The sequence below is a fragment of the Oncorhynchus masou genome, chromosome 27 (genome assembly GCF_036934945.1).
Source record: "Oncorhynchus masou masou isolate Uvic2021 chromosome 27, UVic_Omas_1.1, whole genome shotgun sequence".
Classification (NCBI taxonomy): Eukaryota; Metazoa; Chordata; class Actinopteri; order Salmoniformes; family Salmonidae; genus Oncorhynchus; species Oncorhynchus masou.
In genome coordinates this window covers 8,251,875-8,271,160 of record NC_088238.1, presented here as the reverse complement: position 1 = coordinate 8,271,160, position 19,286 = coordinate 8,251,875, and the positions used below count along the sequence as shown (strand labels likewise).

At 45.0% G+C, this 19,286-nt stretch overlaps 1 long non-coding RNA gene and 1 pseudogene across 2 annotated transcripts in view; one reads left to right on the top strand and one right to left on the bottom strand.

Moving 5' to 3' along the window:
- The first annotated feature begins 229 nt into the window (after positions 1-229).
- LOC135515588 (red-sensitive opsin-like) lies at positions 230-6,264 on the top strand (annotated as a pseudogene).
- Positions 3,739-19,286, bottom strand: part of LOC135515589 (uncharacterized) — a 127,739-nt gene continuing 112,191 nt past the window's right edge. For both annotated transcript variants that reach the window (XR_010451832.1, XR_010451831.1), the window contains 2 exons: positions 6,370-6,525; positions 3,739-5,041 (listed from right to left, as the gene is read on the bottom strand). This is a non-coding gene — a long non-coding RNA (uncharacterized LOC135515589). The remainder of the gene's footprint in view (positions 5,042-6,369; positions 6,526-19,286) is intronic.

Genomic DNA, 19,286 nt, shown 5'->3' with positions numbered 1-19,286 from the left:
CCCTTTCAAACAAGATTATGGGCCTCTGAAATCCTCCTTAATTAGTCGTTTGTGGTAATTAACGGTAATTAGGGAAAGACAGTCCAGTCCATACCATCACACACCCTGCCCTAATTCCTCCAAGGCCGTAATCCTTTAAAAACACCCAAAGGACGCTATATAAACTAGGACAGTGGAGATGCACGGACTTCAGCAGGCAACTTCACCAGCTCCTATTCACCGACCCAGGATGGCAGAGCGAGGAGTGTTTGCTGCAAGGAGACAAGAAGATACAACCAGAGAATCAGGCTTCGCTTACACCAACAGCAATCATACCAAAGGTACAGTACATCCTGTCAGTGTAGTGCCTGGTCTTGATATCATACCAAATGTACAGTACATCCTGTCAGTGTAGTGCCTGGGCTTGATATCATACCAAAGGTACAGTACGTCCTGTCTGTGTAGTGCCTGGGCTTGATATCATACCAAAGGTACAGTACGTCCTGTCAGTGTAGTGTCTGGGCTTGATATCATACCAAAGGTACAGTACAACCTGTCAGTGTAGTGTCTGGGCTTGATATCATACCAAAGGTACAGTACATCCTGTCAGTGTAGTGCCTGGGCTTGATATCATACCAAAGGTACAGTACGTCCTGTCAGTGTAGTGTCTGGGCTTGATATCATACCAAAGGTACAGTACAACCTGTCAGTGTAGTGCCTGGGCTTGATATCATACCAAAGGTACAGTACGTCCTGTCAGTGTAGTGCCTGGGCTTGATATCATACCAAAGGTACAGTACATCCTGTCAGTGTAGTGTCTGGGCTTGATATCATACCAAAGGTACAGTACGTCCTGTCAGTGTAGTGCCTGGGCTTGATATCATACCAAAGGTACAGTACGTCCTGTCAGTGTAGTGTCTGGGCTTGATATCATACCAAAGGTACAGTACGTCCTGTCAGTGTAGTGCCTGGGCTTGATATCATACCAAAGGTACAGTACATCCTGTCAGTGTAGTGCCTGGGCTTGATATCATACCAAAGGTACAGTACGTCCTGTCAGTGTAGTGCCTGGGCTTGATATCATACCAAAGGTACAGTACATCCTGTCAGTGTAGTGTCTGGGCTTGATATCATACCAAAGGTACAGTACCTCCTGTCAGTGTAGTGTCTGGGCTTGATATCATACCAAAGGTACAGTACGTCCTGTCAGTGTAGTGCCTGGGCTTGATATCATACCAAAGGTACAGTACGTCTTGTCAGTGTAGTGTCTGGGCTTGATATCATACCAAAGGTACAGTACGTCCTGTCAGTGTAGTGTCTGGGCTTGATATCATACCAAATGTACAGTACGTCCTGTCAGTGTAGTGCCTGGGCTTTATATCATACCAAAGGTACAGTACCTCCTGTCAGTGTAGTGTCTGGGCTTGATATCATACCAAAGGTACAGTACCTCCTGTCAGTGTAGTGCCTGGACTTGATATCATACCAAAAGTACAGTACATCCTGTCAGTGTAGTGTCTGGGCTTGATATCATACCAAAGGTATAGTACATCCTGTCAGTGTAGTGTCTGGGCTTGATATCATACCAAAGGTACAGTACATCCTGTCAGTGTAGTGTCTGGGCTTGATATCATACCAAAAGTACAGTACGTCCTGTCAGTGTAGTGTCTGGGCTTGATATCATACCAAAGGTAAAGTACATCCTGTCAGTGTAGTGTCTGGGCTTGATATCATCCGGTAGAAGGAGTGAAAGAGCCTAATTCTGTGGATTCTCCTAAAGTATTGTAGTTGTTGTATATTTACAGATGATGGTAAGTGATGTTGCTGAAAGGTCTTTTCCTTCACAAGATATTTCACCAACAGTAGACATACCATTCACAACTGGCAGTAGCAGTATACACACTAATACAAACAGTAGATTTCACCAACAGCAGACATACCATTCACAACTGGCAGTAGCAGTATACACACTAATACAACCAGTATATTTCACCAACAGCAGACATACCATTCACAACTGGCAGTAGCAGTATACACACTAATACAAACAGTAGATGTCATTGTATCAGTAGTCATGACAATGTTTTCTTTGTTCAGAACTTTGGATGCACACATTCTGTTCAGCATCTCACTTACTGTTCTCATTTGACTCATTTGACCATCAATAAGTCATGGAATTTATATTCAACTTATATTCAAATACACATATATATATATTATTTTTTTTTAATTATCTTTTTTGTAATTTTTAATTTGCAGATCCCTTTGAGGGCCCCAACTACCACATTGCTCCAAGATGGGTGTACAATATCTCAACCCTCTGGATGCTCTTTGTGGTCGTCGCCTCAACTTTCACCAACGGCCTGGTACTGGTGGCCACTGCCAAATTCAAGAAGCTCCAACATCCTCTCAACTGGATCCTGGATCAGCGTTTGCAACCAGATGTTTGGCTACTTTATTCTCGGACACCCAATGTGTGTCTTTGAGGGATTCACCGTCGCCACATGTGGTAAGATGCGTTTTTATATGGGCTCCATTTTGTCTCATATTTAACCCTTGTGTGGTGTTCAAGCCAGCAGCATAACACCCTGCATACCACCCTGCACACCACCCTGCATACCACCCTGCATACCACCCTGCATACCACCCTGCATACCACCCTGCATATCACCCTGCATATCACCCTGCATACCACCCTGCACACCACCCTGCATATCACCCTGCATATCACCCTGCATATCACCCAGCATATCACCCTGCATACCACCCTGCATACCACCCTGCATACCACCCTGCATATCACCCAGCATACCACCCAGCATACCACCCAGCATACCACCTTGCATACCACCCTGCATACCATCCTGCATATCACCCTGCATACCACCCTGCATATCACCCAGCATATCACCCAGCATACCACCCAGCATACCACCCTGCATATCACCCAGCATACCACCCAGCATACCACCCTGCATACCACCCTGCATATCACCCAACATATCACCCAACATACCACCCAGCATACCACCCAGCATACCACCCTGCATACCACCCTGCATACCACTGCTGGCTTGCTTCTGGAGCTAAGCAGGGTTGGTTCTGGTCAGGTCCTGGATGGGAGACCAGATGCTGCTGGAAGTGGTGTTGGGGTGCCAGTTGGAATCACTCTTTCCTCTGGTCTAGAAAAAAATATCCCAATGTCCCAGGGCAGTGATTGGGGACATTGCCCTGTGTAGGATGCTGTCTTTCGGATGGGACGTTAAACAAGTGTCTGAGGTCATTAAAGATCCCATGGCATTTATTGTAAGAGTAGTGGTGTTAACCCCGGTGTCCCATTCTGTCCTTCATACCACCTAATAATCCCCAACTTCCAATTGGCTCATTCATCCCCCCCTCCTCTCCCCTGTAACTATTCCCCAGGTTGTTGCTGTAAATGAGAATGTTCTCAGTTAACTGTCCTGGTTAGATAAGAGTAAAATATATATGTTTTTGTTTTTCACCTAACGTTCACGGTTCTGATGGACCCAAAACATTAATGTTTTTTATAACAATACAGCCATAACAATTTACGTAAAAATACTTAATACTTAGATGTTGACTTATATCAATTACAAGCAATATAGACAGCATTCATGGTTAGTATTTGCCATTAACCTTAACATTTATCAATAAATGCGCTATTTGTTTTTTTTAAATCAAGACATGGGTGGAATAAATCATGTTTATTGAAAAAATACAAATGAAACAATGTTTTCATCACTAGTGATGTTTATTGCTTTGAACTGAACAAATTGGAAGGACACATTTTACATACAGCATTTTATGGAAATGATGAATGAGCCCCATTGAAGAACAAATTAAGGCCGGTCTGCACACCACGAGGGAGTTTTACTATGTGTGTTACTGTGTGTGTTGCAAATGTATGTCTTGCATTTCTTGCATGTGTACTGTGTCTTCCTGTCCGCCTTGTGTCCACACACATCGCAGAGCTTCTTCTTGTTGCTACCGGCTACAATCTAGAATGATGAAAACACTTAGTTCAGGAATTTTACTAACATCTCACTCACATATATAGTTACAGCAGGCCAAGGGAGGAGAGTCAGACACACACAGACATATGTAACGGATGTGAAACGGCAAGCTTAGTTAGCGGTGTTCGCGCTAAATAGCGTTTCAATCGGTGACGTCACTTGCTCTGAGACCTTGAAGTAGTAGTTCCCTTTGCTCTGCAAGGGCCGTGGCTTTTGTGGAGCGATGGGTAACGATGCTTCGAGGGTGACTGTTGTTGATGTGTGCAGAGGGTCCCTGGATCGCGCCCGTGTCTAAAGTCTAAAGTTATACTGTTACATTGATGCTGTTGACCCGGATCACTGGTTGCTGCGGAAAAGGTGGAGGTCAAAAGTGGGGTGAGTGTAACGGATGTGAAACGGCTAGCTAGTTAGCGGTGTTCGCGCTAAATAGCGTTTCAATCGGTGACGTCACTCGCTCTGAGACCTTGAAGTAAGAAACAATGTAAATGTAAAATAAAAATGTGTTATTTTATAAGTTCTTCACAGAAAATGAGCCAAGGCCAATGAGTCTCAGGTTGGACAAAAAAAGAAGTTGTACCATTTTTCTTTTAGTAAACACTGAAAATGGGTCCCACAGACCCGAACACGACACAAGGGTTAAGGAGGAAATTCTACATTGCGCTGATAAAGACTGATTGGCTGTTGCTAAAACACCATAGCATAATGACAATCAGAATGGACCTTTTGTGTATATCTCATGTGTATATCTCATGTGTATATCTCATGTGTATATCTCATGTGTATATCTCATGTGTATATCTCATGTGTATATCTCATGTGTATATCTCATGCAGGTATTGCTGGTCTGTGGTCTCTGGCTGTCATCTCCTGGGAGAGATGGGTGGTGGTGTGTAAGCCCTTTGGAAATGTCAAGTTTGATGCTAAATGGGCCATGGGAGGTATAATCTTCTCCTGGGTCTGGTCTGCTTTCTGGTGCGCCCCTCCTATCTTCGGCTGGAGCAGGTGGGACATCTTCTCTTTTTCGTTCACTGAGGATTGAAAAACGTCATTGTTAAAAAAAAAAAAGGTTTAATTATTCAACCATTATTCAACCATTATTCAACCCAATCACTGTATCTCTCTCTCTCTCCCTCAATCAGGTACTGGCCTCATGGACTGAAAACGTCCTGTGGACCTGATGTGTTCGGAGGCAATGAGGATCCTGGAGTCCTGTCATACATGATCGTTCTCATGGTTACATGTTGCTTCCTGCCCCTGGGAGTGATCGTCTTCTGCTACCTGTTTGTGTGGCTGGCCATCCGTGCCGTAAGTGACATTGGGTCCTGTGTGGCTCAGTCGGTAGAGCATGGCGCTTGCAACGCCAAGCGTCGTGGGTTCGATTCCCGCTGGGGCCACCCATATGTAAAAGTAGTGGCCCCAGCCAACTTGTAAGTCGCTTTGGACAAAAGCGTCTGCTAAATGGGATATATTTATTCCAAATATACTATACCGTAGCAAGCAGCTGTGTTGTGGCGTTGTGGAAATGCATATTGGAGGGTTAAATCTAACCAATCGGATATGTTTCTTGTGAACGACCACAGGTTGCCGCGCAGCAGAAAGACTCAGAGTCCACGCAGAAGGCTGAGAAGGAAGTATCCAGGATGGTTGTTGTCATGATTTTTGCTTACTGTGTATGCTGGGGACCGTACACAGCCTTTGCCTGCTTTGCTGCGGCGAACCCTGGCTATGCTTTCCACCCTCTGGCTGCTGCTCTGCCTGCCTACTTTGCCAAAAGCGCCACCATCTGGAATCCAGTGATCTATGTCTTCATGAATAAACAGGTGTGTTTTGTTTTGATCGCTGTGAACCATTTACTACTAAAGTAGTTATGAAAGGTCTCGTGTCTTAAGTAAATGTAGACTTTTATTTTTGAAAGCCTCTCTCTTCATGTTCCATTCTTCTTCTTCTTCTTCTACTTCTTCTTCTTCTTCTTCTTCTTCTTCTTCTACTTCTTCTTTTTCTTCTTCGTCTTCTTCTTCTCCTTCTACTTCTTCTACTTCGTCTTCTTCTTCTACTTCTTCTTCTTCTTCTCTCACCAGTTCCGTACGTGCATCATGCAGCTCTTTGGCAAGGAAGAAGACGATGGCTCGGAGGTGTCTACATCAAAAACAGAAGTTTCCACCGTGTCACCTGCATAAACCCCCAGACAACGTTGTACCTCTTGGAAACGAATAATGAATGTTCTGAGATATTCCACATGGGGCTTTTTCAAATGTACAGTACATCCTCTTTTTGTTTCTTAAACAAAAGTTCAGGAGAATATTAAGTTTTACGTCATACAGTTGTAATGTGTTTAAAAAACATTGCTATGAATCACCCCAAGGAGTTTTTCTAATCCATGGTCTTCATAATAACCAGAGAGTCGTGTGTTGATATTGGCACCGTAGCTGTTGCAGTGGCACATTGTGGGAATAGGTACCGTCCTATCAATGTCTGTTGAAGTGACCCCCATTTGGACTGCATCCCCTTCACTCTGTAGAGGATCAATGAGACAGAATAACAGCTCAGGAGAACTGACAATGGAAATCTGATCAGCACAAAACTACATGAATAATTAATGGTTCCAAAATCCTTTACTTTATAGGTAACTTATGAGCTAAACATTTTGTAGCCCACTTGCAAGTAAAAAAATATAAAAAATGATAATGATATTAAATAGATAATTGTGTATACGATGTATTTAACAATGTTTTTGTAGCCCTTGCAAATAAAACATATAAAAAATGATAATGATATTAAATAGATAATTGTGTATACGATGTATTTAACAATGTTTTTGTAGCCCTTGCAAATAAAAAATGTAAAAAAAATAAATGCATGAAATGCATGAAATGAAAATATGGTCTCACTTTCTATGTCTATCCTGTTTATTCCTGTTTATCCCCTGTTAGTTCCTGTTTATTCCTGTTTATCCCCTGTTAGTTCCTGTTTATTCCTGTTTATCCCCTGTTAGTTCCTGTTTATTCCTGTTTATCCCCTGTTAGTTCCTGTTTATTCCTGTTTATCCCCTGTTAGTTCCTGTTTATTCCTGTGTATCCCCTGTTTACTCCCTCTTTACTCCCTGTTTACGCCAATTTTTATCCAGTTTGTTCCCTGTTTACTCCCTGTTTATCCCCTGTTTATCCCTGTTTATCCCCTGTTTACTCCCTGTTTATCCCCTGTTTACTCCCTCTTTACTCCCTGTTTACGCCAATTTTTATCCAGTTTGTTCCCTGTTTACTCCCTGTTTATCCCCTGTTTATCCCTGTTTATCCCCTGTTTACTCCCTGTTTATCCCCTGTTTATCCCCTGTTTACTCCCTCTTTACTCCCTGTTTATGCCAATTTTTATCCAGTTTGTTCCCTGTTTACTCCCTGTTTATCCCCTGTTTATCCCTGTTTATCCCCTGTTTACTCCCTGTTTATCCCCTGTTTATCCCCTGTTTATCCCCTGTTTACTCCCTGTTTATCCCCTGTTTACTCCGTGTTTATCCCCTGTTTACTCCCTGTTTATCCCCTGTTTACTCCCTGTTTATCCCCTGTTTATCCCTGTTTATCCCCTGTTTACTCCCTGTTTATCCCCTGTTTATCCCTGTTTATCTCCTGTTTACTCCCTGTTTATCCCCTGTTTATCCCCTGTTTACTCCCCTGTTTACTCCCTGTTTATCCCCTGTTTACTCCCTGTTTATCCCCTGTTTACTCCCTGTTTATCCCTGTTTATCTCCTGTTTACTCCGTGTTTATCCCCTGTTTATCCCCTGTTTACTCCCTGTTTATCCCTGTTTATCCCTGTTTATCTCCTGTTTACTCCCTGTTTATCCCCTGTTTATCCCCTGTTTACTCCCCTGTTTACTCCCTGTTTATCTCCTGTTTACTCCCTGTTTATCCCCTGTTTATCCCCTGTTTACTCCCCTGTTTACTCCCTGTTTATCCCCTGTTTACTCCCTGTTTATCCCCTGTTTACTCCCTGTTTATCCCTGTTTATCTCCTGTTTACTCCGTGTTTATCCCCTGTTTATCCCCTGTTTACTCCCTGTTTATCCCTGTTTATCTCCTGTTTACTCCCTGTTTATCCCCTGTTTATCCCCTGTTTATCCCCTGTTTACTCCCTGTTTACTCCCTGTTTATCCCCTGTTTACTCCCTGTTTACTCCCTGTTTACTCCCTGTTTACTCCCTGTTTATCCCCTGTTTATCCCCTGTTTACTCCCTGTTTACTCCCTGTTTACTCCCTGTTTACTCCCTGTTTATCCCCTGTTTATCCCCTGTTTGCTCCCCTGTTTACTCCCTGTTTATCCCCTGTTTACTCCCTGTTTATCCCCTGTTTACTCCCTGTTTATCCCTGTTTATCTCCTGTTTACTCCGTGTTTATCCCCTGTTTATCCCCTGTTTACTCCCTGTTTATCCCTGTTTATCCCTGTTTATCTCCTGTTTACTCCCTGTTTATCCCCTGTTTATCCCCTGTTTATCCCCTGTTTACTCCCCTGTTTACTCCCTGTTTATCCCCTGTTTACTCCCTGTTTACTCCCTGTTTACTCCCTGTTTACTCCGTGTTTATCCCCTGTTTATCCCCTGTTTACTCCCTGTTTATCCCTGTTTATCCCTGTTTATCCCCTGTTTATCCCCTGTTTATCCCCTGTTTACTCCCCTGTTTACTCCCTGTTTATCTCCTGTTTACTCCCTGTTTATCCCCTGTTTATCCCCTGTTTACTCCCCTGTTTACTCCCTGTTTATCCCCTGTTTACTCCCTGTTTATCCCCTGTTTACTCCCTGTTTATCCCTGTTTATCTCCTGTTTACTCCGTGTTTATCCCCTGTTTATCCCCTGTTTATCCCTGTTTATCCCCTGTTTACTCCCTGTTTATCCCCTGTTTACTCCCTGTTTATCCCTGTTTATCCCTGTTTATCCCCTGTTTACTCCCTGTTTATCCCCTGTTTACTCCCTCTTTACTCCCTGTTTATCCCCTGTTTATCCCCTGTTTATCCCCTGTTTACTCCCTGTTTATCCCCTGTTTACTCCCTGTTTATCCCTGTTTATCCCTGTTTACTCCCTGTTTATCCCCTGTTTACTCCCTGTTTATCCCCTGTTTATCCCCTGTTTATCCCTGTTTATCCCTGTTTACTCCCTGTTTATCCCCTGTTTACTCCCTGTTTATCCCCTGTTTATCCCCTGTTTATCCCCTGTTTATCCCCTGTTTACTCCCTGTTTATCCCCTGTTTACTCCCTGTTTATCCCTGTTTATCCCTGTTTACTCCCTGTTTATCCCCTGTTTACTCCCTGTTTATCCCTGTTTATCCCCTGTTTACTCCCTGTTTATCCCTGTTTATCCCCTGTTTACTCCCTGTTTACTCCCTGTTTACTCCCTGTTTATCCCCTGTTTACTCCCTGTTTACTCCCTGTTTATCCCCTGTTTACTCCCTGTTTATCCCCTGTTTACTCCCTGTTTATCCCCTGTTTATCCCCTGTTTACTCCCTGTTTATCCCCTGTTTACTCCCTGTTTATCCCCTGTTTACTCCCTGTTTATCCCCTGTTTACCCCCTGTTTATCCCCTGTTTACTCCCTGTTTATCCCTGTTTATCTCCTGTTTACTCCGTGTTTATCCCCTGTTTATCTCCTGTTTACTCCGTGTTTATCCCCTGTTTATCCCATGTTTACTCCCTGTTTACTCCCTGTTTATCCCCTGTTTATCCCCTGTTTATCCCCTGTTTACTCCCTGTTTATCCCCTGTTTATCCCCTGTTTACTCCCTGTTTACTCCCTGTTTATCCCCTGTTTATCCCCTGTTTATCCCCTGTTTATCCCCTGTTTATCCCCTGTTTACTCCCTGTTTACTCCCTGTTTACTCCCTGTTTATCCCCTGTTTACTCCCTGTTTATCCCTTGTTTATCCCCTGTTTACTCCCTGTTTATCCCCTGTTTATCCCCTGTTTATCCCCTGTTTACTCCCTGTTTATCCCCTGTTTATCCCCTGTTTATCCCCTGTTTATCCCCTGTTTACTCCTGTTTACTCCCTGTTTATCCCCTGTTTATCCCCTGTTTACTCCATGTTTATCCCCTGTTTATACCCTGTTTACTCCCTGTTTATCCCCTGTTTATCCCCTGTTTATCCCCTGTTTACTCCCTGTTTATCCCCTGTTTATCCCCTGTTTATCCCCTGTTTATCCCCTGTTTACTCCCTGTTTACTCCCTGTTTATCCCCTGTTTATCCCCTGTTTACTCCATGTTTATCCCCTGTTTATACCCTGTTTACTCCCTGTTTATCCCCTGTTTATCCCCTGTTTATCCCTTGTTTACTCCCTGTTTACTCCCTGTTTACTCCCTGTTTATCCCTTGTTTATCCCCTGTTTATCCCCTGTTTATCCCCTGTTTACTCCCTGTTTACTCCCTGTTTATCCCCTGTTTATCCCCTGTTTACTCCATGTTTATCCCCTGTTTATACCCTGTTTACTCCCTGTTTATCCCCTGTTTATCCCCTGTTTATCCCCTGTTTACTCCCTGTTTACTCCCTGTTTACTCCCTGTTTATCCCCTGTTTACTCCCTGTTTACTCCCTGTTTATCCCCTGTTTACCCCCTGTTTACTCCCTGTTTACTCCCTGTTTATCCCCTGTTTACTCCCTGTTTATCCCTTGTTTATCCCCTGTTTATCCCCTGTTTATCCCCTGTTTACTCCCTGTTTATCCCCTGTTTATCCCCTGTTTATCCCCTGTTTACTCCCTGTTTACTCCCTGTTTACTCCCTGTTTATCCCCTGTTTACTCCCTGTTTACTCCCTGTTTATCCCCTGTTTACTCCCTGTTTATCCCTGTTTATCCCCTGTTTACTCCCTGTTTACTCCCTGTTTACTCCCTGTTTATCCCCTGTTTACTCCCTGTTTACTCCCTGTTTATCACCTGTTTACCCCCTGTTTATCCCCTGTTTATCTCCTGTTTACTCCCTGTTTATCCCCTGTTTATCCCCTGTTTATCCCTGTTTATCCCCTGTTTATCCCCTGTTTATCCCCTGTTTATCCCTGTTTATCCCCTGTTTATCTCCTGTTTACTCCCTGTTTATCCCCTGTTTATCCCCTGTTTATCCCTGTTTATCCCCTGTTTATCCCCTGTTTATCCCCTGGTTATCCCCTGTTTATCCCATGTTTATCCCTGTTTATCCCCTGTTTATCCCCTGTTTATCCCCTGTTTATCCCTGTTTATCCCCTGTTTATCCCCTGTTTATCCCCTGTTTATCCCCTGTTTATCCCTGTTTATCCCCTGTTTATCCCCTGTTTACTCCCTTGTTTATCCCCTGTTTATCCCCTGTTTATCCCCTGTTTACTCCCTGTTTACTCCCTGTTTATCCCCTGTTTATCCCCTGTTTACTCCATGTTTATCCCCTGTTTATCCCCTGTTTACTCCCTGTTTATCCCCTGTTTATCCCCTGTTTACTCCCTGTTTACTCCCTGTTTACTCCCTGTTTACTCCCTGTTTATCCCCTGTTTACTCCCTGTTTACTCCCTGTTTATCCCCTGTTTACCCCCTGTTTACTCCCTGTTTACTCCCTGTTTATCCCCTGTTTACTCCCTGTTTATCCCTTGTTTATCCCCTGTTTACTCCCTGTTTATCCCCTGTTTACTCCCTGTTTATCCCCTGTTTATCCCCTGTTTATCCCCTGTTTATCCCTGTTTATCCCCTGTTTATCTCCTGTTTACTCCCTGTTTATCCCCTGTTTATCCCCTGTTTATCCCTGTTTATCCCCTGTTTATCCCCTGTTTATCCCCTGGTTATCCCCTGTTTATCCCATGTTTATCCCTGTTTATCCCCTGTTTATCCCCTGTTTATCCCTGTTTATCCCCTGTTTATCCCCTGTTTATCCCCTGTTTATCCCTGTTTATCCCCTGTTTATCCCCTGTTTATCCCCTGTTTATCCCCTGTTTACTCCCTGTTTATCCCCTGTTTACTCCCTGTTTATCCCCTGTTTACTCCCTCTTTACTCCCTGTTTATCACCTGTTTACCCCCTGTTTATCCCCTGTTTATCTCCTGTTTACTCCCTGTTTATCCCCTGTTTATCCCCTGTTTATCCCCTGTTTATCCCTGTTTATCCCCTGTTTATCCCCTGTTTATCCCCTGTTTACTCCCTGTTTATCCCCTGTTTATCCCCTGTTTATCCCCTGTTTACTCCCTGTTTATCCCCTGTTTATCACCTGTTTACTCCCTGTTTATCCCCTGTTTACTCCCTGTTTATCCCCTGTTTATCCCCTGTTTATCCCCTGTTTACTCCCTGTTTATCCCCTGTTTATCCCCTGTTTATCCCCTGTTTACTCCTCTGTTTACTCCTCTGTTTACTCCCTGTTTATCCCTGTTTATCCCTGTTTATCCCCTGTTTATCCCCTGTTTACTCCCTGTTAACTCCCTGTTTACTCCCTGTTTATCCCTGTTTATCCCTGTTTACTCCCTGTTTATCCCCTGTTTACTCCCTGTTTATCCCCTGTTTATCCCCTGTTTACTCCCTGTTTATCCCCTGTTTATCCCCTGTTTATCCCCTGTTTACTCCCTGTTTACTCCCTGTTTATCCCCTGTTTACTCCCTGTTTATCCCCTGTTTATCCCCTGTTTACTCCCTGTTTACTCCCTGTTTATCCCCTGTTTATCCCCTGTTTATCCCCTGTTTACTCCCTGTTTACTCCCTGTTTATCCCCTGTTTATCCCCTGTTTACTCCCTGTTTACTCCCTGTTTACTCCCTGTTTATCCCCTGTTTACTCCCTGTTTATCCCCTGTTTACTCTATGTTTATCCCCTGTTTACTCCCTGTTTATCCCCTGTTTATCCCCTGTTTATCCCCTGTTTACTCCCTGTTTACTCCCTGTTTACTCCCTGTTTATTCCCTGTTTATCCCCTGTTTACTCCCTGTTTACTCCCTGTTTATCCCCTGTTTACTCCCTGTTTATCCCCTGTTTATCCCCTGTTTACTCCCTGTTTACTCCCTGTTTACTCCCTGTTTACTCCCTGTTTATCCCCTGTTTACTCCCTGTTTATCCCCTGTTTATCCCCTGTTTATCCCCTGTTTATCCCCTGTTTACTCCCTGTTTATCCCCTGTTTATCCCCTGTTTATCCCCTGTTTATCCCCTGTTTACTCCCTGTTTACTCCCTGTTTACTCCCTGTTTATCCCCTGTTTACTCCCTGTTTACTCCCTGTTTATCCCCTGTTTATCCCCTGTTTATCCCCTGTTTATCCCCTGTTTATTCCCTGTTTATTCCCTGTTTACTCCCTGTTTACTCCCTGTTTATCCCCTGTTTACTCCCTGTTTATCCCTGTTTATCCCCTGTTTACTCCCTGTTTATCCCCTGTTTACTCCCCTGTTTACTCCCTGTTTATCCCCTGTTTACTCCCTGTTTACTCCCTGTTTATCCCCTGTATACTCCCTGTTTACTCCCTGTTTATCCCCTGTTTATTCCTTGTTCATTCCCTGTTTGTCATGCATAGGTGTAATAGGTGGCAGGGAAGTCAGGCGCAGGAGAGTCAAACTGAGTGTAAAATGGAGTCTTTTAATAATGTCCACGAGTCTGCTCCATAACACTAAATGTACAAACAAACCAAACATGGGTACGAGGACCCGACGCGCACCTATACAACAATCACACTATACTGACAATAAAACAATCTCTGACAAAGACATGAGGGGAAACAGAGGGTTAAATACACAACAGGTAATGAATGGGATTGAAAACAGGTGTGTGGGAAGACAAGACAAAACCAATGGAAAATGAAAAAAGGATCAATGATGGCTAGAAGACCGGTGACGTCGAACGCCGAGCACCGCCCCCGAACAAGGAGAGGCAACGACTTCGGCAGAAGTCGTGACGCTGTTTACTCCCTGTTTACGCCATTTTTACTCCCTCTTTACTCCCTGTTTACGCCATTTTTATCCCGTTTATCCCCTGTTTACTCCCTGTTTATCCCCTGTTTACTCCCTGTTTACTCCCTGTTTATCCCCTGTTTACTCCCTGTTTACTCCCTGTTTATCCCCTGTTTATCCCTGTTTATCCCCTGTTTATCCCTGTTTATCCCCTGTTTACTCCCTGTTTATCCCCTGTTTACTCCCTGTTTACTCCCTGTGTATCCCCTGTTTACTCCCTGTTTAATCCTTGTTTATCCCCTGTTTACTCCCTGTTTATCCCCTGTTTACTCCCTGTTTACTCCCTGTTTATCCCCTGTTTATCCCTGTTTATCCCCTGTTTATTCCTGTTTATCCCCTGTTTACTCCCTGTTTATTCCTTGTTTACTCCCTGTTTATTCCTTGTTTATTCCCTGTTTATTCCTTGTTTATCCCCTTTGTTGAGCTTCAAAATCCACGTGAGATACTATTGAATGATTTGATGCGTGAAAAAATACTAACATCGGTCCCATGACTTGAATGGGTTTTGTGCCACACCTGCTAAAACCCTCACTTCTCCCTCTCGGATCAAACCCACAACCCTGACGTTGCAAAGCGTCATGCTCGACCAATTAGCAACGCGAGACCAATAACCTTGGACGTGGGGTTTTAATGTTAACGTGTTCATTTCAGAGAAGCAACAACAGATGTTGTAATTAAAAGGATGGAACGAAGAACATTTTCCCATGATTCCAGATCATAATAACCACGACAAGGTTTTCGGTTCGGGAAGAGAACATGTATTTCAAGCTACAACAGGGAGACTGAATGCTTCTTTTGGCAGAAGCTTTAATTAGTTCAATCTTGGTTAAGTGGCCATTTGAGATTTCAATTATGGGAAGTTTAAAACGTTAATGGTCCTTACAAAGACACTAAAGCTTGGTAATTAAAACGAAATGCAAAATGACTTGTAAAAGAGAAAAAGAGAGAGCCTTCTCATTTAGGAAAGAGAACAAAAGCTGAACAGGCGAGCTTCTTGAACACGGCTCTCACACCAACAACAAACGCACTGAATGACACCAATGACGCCAATAATGCTAACAAAACACAGCAATGCAATGTCACAGTGGAGAGAAGAAAGGGAAAGGAATCAAAACATCCATTTAATCATTCAAGGTGATAACAAACACAGTAAAGAGAAAACAGTCCTGTCCAGTCACAACACACTGCAGTCTGAATACACACTGAGAGGAGTCACAACACACTGCAGTCTGAATACACACTGAGAGGAGTCACAACACACTGCAGTCTGAATACACACTGAGAGGAGTCACAACACACTGCTGTCTGAATACACACTGAGAGGAGTCACAACACACTGCAGTCTGAATACACACTGAGAGGAGTCACAACACACTGCAGTCTGAATAAACACTGAGAGGAGTCACAACACACTGCAGTCTGAATAAACACTGAGAGGAGTCACAACACACTGTAGTCTGAATACACACTGAGAGGAGTCACAACACACTGTAGTCTGAATACACACTGAGAGGAGTCACAACACACTGTAGTCTGAATACACACTGAGAGGAGTCACAACACACTGTAGTCTGAATACACACTGAGAGGAGTCACAACACACTGTAGTCTGAATACACACTGAGAGGAGTCACAACACACTGCAGTCTGAATACACACTGAGAGGAGTCACAACACACTGTAGTCTGAATACACACTGAGAGGAGTCACAACACACTGCAGTCTGAATACACACTGAGAGGAGTCACAACACACTGCAGTCTGAATACACACTGAGGAGTCACAACAACACACTGCTGTCTGAATACACACTGAGAGGAGTCACAACACACTGTAGTCTGAATACACACTGAGAGGAGTCACAACACACTGTAGTTTGAATACACACTGAGAGGAGTCACAACACAATGTAGTCTGAGTACACACTGAGAGGAGTCACAACACTGTAGTCTGAATACACACTGAGAGGAGTCACAACACACTGTAGTCTGAATACACACTGAGAGGAGTCACAACACACTGCTGTCTGAATACACACTGAGAGGAGTCACAACACTGTAGTCTGAATACACAGTGAGAGGAGTCACAACACACTGTAGTCTGAATACACACTGAGAGGAGTCACAACACACTGCTGTCTGAATACACACTGAGAGGAGTCACAACACACTGCAGTCTGAATACACACTGAGAGGAGTCACAACACACTGCTGTCTGAATATACACTGAGAGGAGTCACAACAACACACTGCTGTCTGAATACACACTGAGAGGAGTCACAACAACACACTGCTGTCTGAATACACACTGAGAGGAGTCACAACACACTGCTGTCTGAATACACACTGAGAGGAGTCACAACACACTGTAGTCTGAATACACACTGAGAGGAGTCACAACACACTGCTGTCTGAATACACACTGAGAGGAGTCACAACACACTGCAGTCTGAATACACACTGAGAGGAGTCACAACACACTGCTGTCTGATTACACACTGAGAGGAGTCACAACACACTGCAGTCTGAATACACACTGAGAGGAGTCACAACACACTGCTGTCTGAATACACACTGAGAGGAGTCACAACACACTGCAGTGTGAATACACACTGAGAGGAGTCACAACACACTGTAGTCTGAATACACACTGAGAGGAGTCACAACACACTGCTGTCTGAATACACACTGAGAGGAGTCACAACACACTGCTGTCTGAATACACACTGAGAGGAGTCACAACACACTGTAGTCTGAATACACACTGAGAGGAGTCACAACACACTGCTGTCTGAATACACACTGAGAGGAGTCACAACACACTGCAGTCTGAATACACACTGAGAGGAGTCACAACACACTGCTGTCTGATTACACACTGAGAGGAGTCACAACACACTGCAGTCTGAATACACACTGAGAGGAGTCACAACACACTGCAGTCTGAATACACACTGAGAGGAGTCACAACACACTGCTGTCTGAATACACACTGAGAGGAGTCACAACACACTGTAGTCTGAATACACACTGAGAGGAGTCACAACACACTGCTGTCTGAATACACACTGAGAGGAGTCACAACACACTGCAGTCTGAATACACACTGAGAGGAGTCACAACACACTGCTGTCTGATTACACACTGAGAGGAGTCACAACACACTGCAGTCTGAATACACACTGAGAGGAGTCACAACACACTGCTGTCTGAATACACACTGAGAGGAGTCACAACACACTGCAGTGTGAATACACACTGAGAGGAGTCACAACACACTGTAGTCTGAATACACACTGAGAGGAGTCACAACACACTGCTGTCTGAATACACACTGAGAGGAGTCACAACACACTGCTGTCTGAATACACACTGAGAGGAGTCACAACACACTGTAGTCTGAATACACACTGAGAGGAGTCACAACACACTGCTGTCTGAATACACACTGAGAGGAGTCACAACACACTGCAGTCTGAATACACACTGAGAGGAGTCACAACACACTGCTGTCTGAATACACACTGAGAGGAGTCACAACACACTGCTGTCTGAATACACACTGAGAGGAGTCACAACACACTGTAGTCTGAATACACACTGAGAGGAGTCACAACACACTGCTCTCTGAATACACACTGATAGGAGTCACAACACACTGTAGTCTGAATACACACTGAGAGGAGTCACAACAACACACTGCTGTCTGAATACACACTGAGAGGAGTCACAACACACTGCAGTCTGAATACACACTGAGAGGAGTCACAACACACTGCAGTCTGAATACACACTGAGAGGAGTCACAACACACTGCTGTCTGATTACACACTGAGAGGAGTCACAACACACTGCTGTCTGAATACACACTGAGAGGAGTCACAACACACTGTAGTCTGAATACACACTGAGAGGAGTCACAACACACTGCTGTCTGAATACACACTGAGAGGAGTCACAACACACTGCAGTCTGAATACACACTGAGAGGAGTCACAACACACTGCTGTCTGAATACACACTGAGAGGAGTCACAACACACTGCTGTCTGAATACACACTGAGAGGAGTCACAACACACTGTAGTCTGAATACACACTGAGAGGAGTCACAACACACTGCTGTCTGAATACACACTGAGAGGAGTCACAACACACTGTAGTCTGAATACACACTGAGAGGAGTCACAACACACTGCTGTCTGAATACACACTGAGAGGAGTCACAACACACTGCAGTCTGAATACACACTGAGAGGAGTCACAACACTCTGTAGTCTGAATAGACACTGAGAGGAGTCACAACACACTGCTGTCTGAATACACTGAGACGCAGGTGTAATTTATTTGAGAGGTGCTGGAGTCGAGGCGAGAGACAAGAGGTGAGGAGAGGAGAGGACAGTGAGGTGAGGAGAGGAGAGGATAGGATAGGAGAGTTGAGGTGAGAGGGAGGAGAGGAGAGGACAGTGAGGTGAGGTGAGGTGAGGTGAGGTGAGGTGAGGTGAGGTGAGGTGAGGTGAGGAGAGGAGAGGAGAGGAGAGGAGAGGTGAGAAGGAAGAGAGGTGAGGTGAGGTGAGAGGGAGGAGAGGGAGGGAGGGAGGGAGGGAGGGAGGGAGGGAGGGAGGGAGGGAGGGAGGGAGGGAGGGAGGGAGGGAGGGAGGGAGGGAGGGAGGGAGGGAGGGAGGGAGGGAGGGAGGGAGGGAGGGAGGGAGGAGAGGTGAGTTGAGGTGAGAGAGAGGAGAGGTGAGGTGAGGTGAGAGGGAGGAGAGGTGAGGTGAGGTGAGGCGAGGAGAGGAGAGGAGAGGAGAGGTGAGGTGAGGTGAGAGGGAGGAGTGGTGAGGTGAGAGGGAGGAGTGGTGTGGTGAGGTGAGAGAGAGGGAGAGGTGAGGTGAGGTGAGAGGGAGGAGAGGTGAGGTGAGGCGAGGAGAGGAGAGGAGAGGAGAGGAGAGGTGAGGTGAGAGGGAGGAGAGGTGTGGTGAGGTGAGAGGGAGGGAAGAGTGGTGAGGTGAGGTGAGAGGGAGGAGAGGTGAGGTGAGGTGAGGTGAGAGGGAGGAGAGGAGAGGACAGTGAGGTGAGGTGGTGAGGTGAGGTGAGGTGAGGTGAGGAGAGGAGAGGAGAGGAGAGGTGAGAAGGAAGAGAGGTGAGGTGAGGTGAGAGGGAGGAGAGGAGAGGAGTGGTGAGGAAGGAGGGAGGGAGGGAGGGAGGGAGGGAGGGAGGGAGGGAGGGAGGGAGGGAGGGAGGGAGGGAGGGAGGGAGGGAGGGAGGGGAGGAGGAGAGGTGAGTTGAGGTGAGAGGAGGGAGGTGAGGTGAGGTGAGGTGTGAGAGGGAGGAGAGGTGAGGTGAGGTGAGGCGAGGAGAGGAGAGGAGAGGAGAG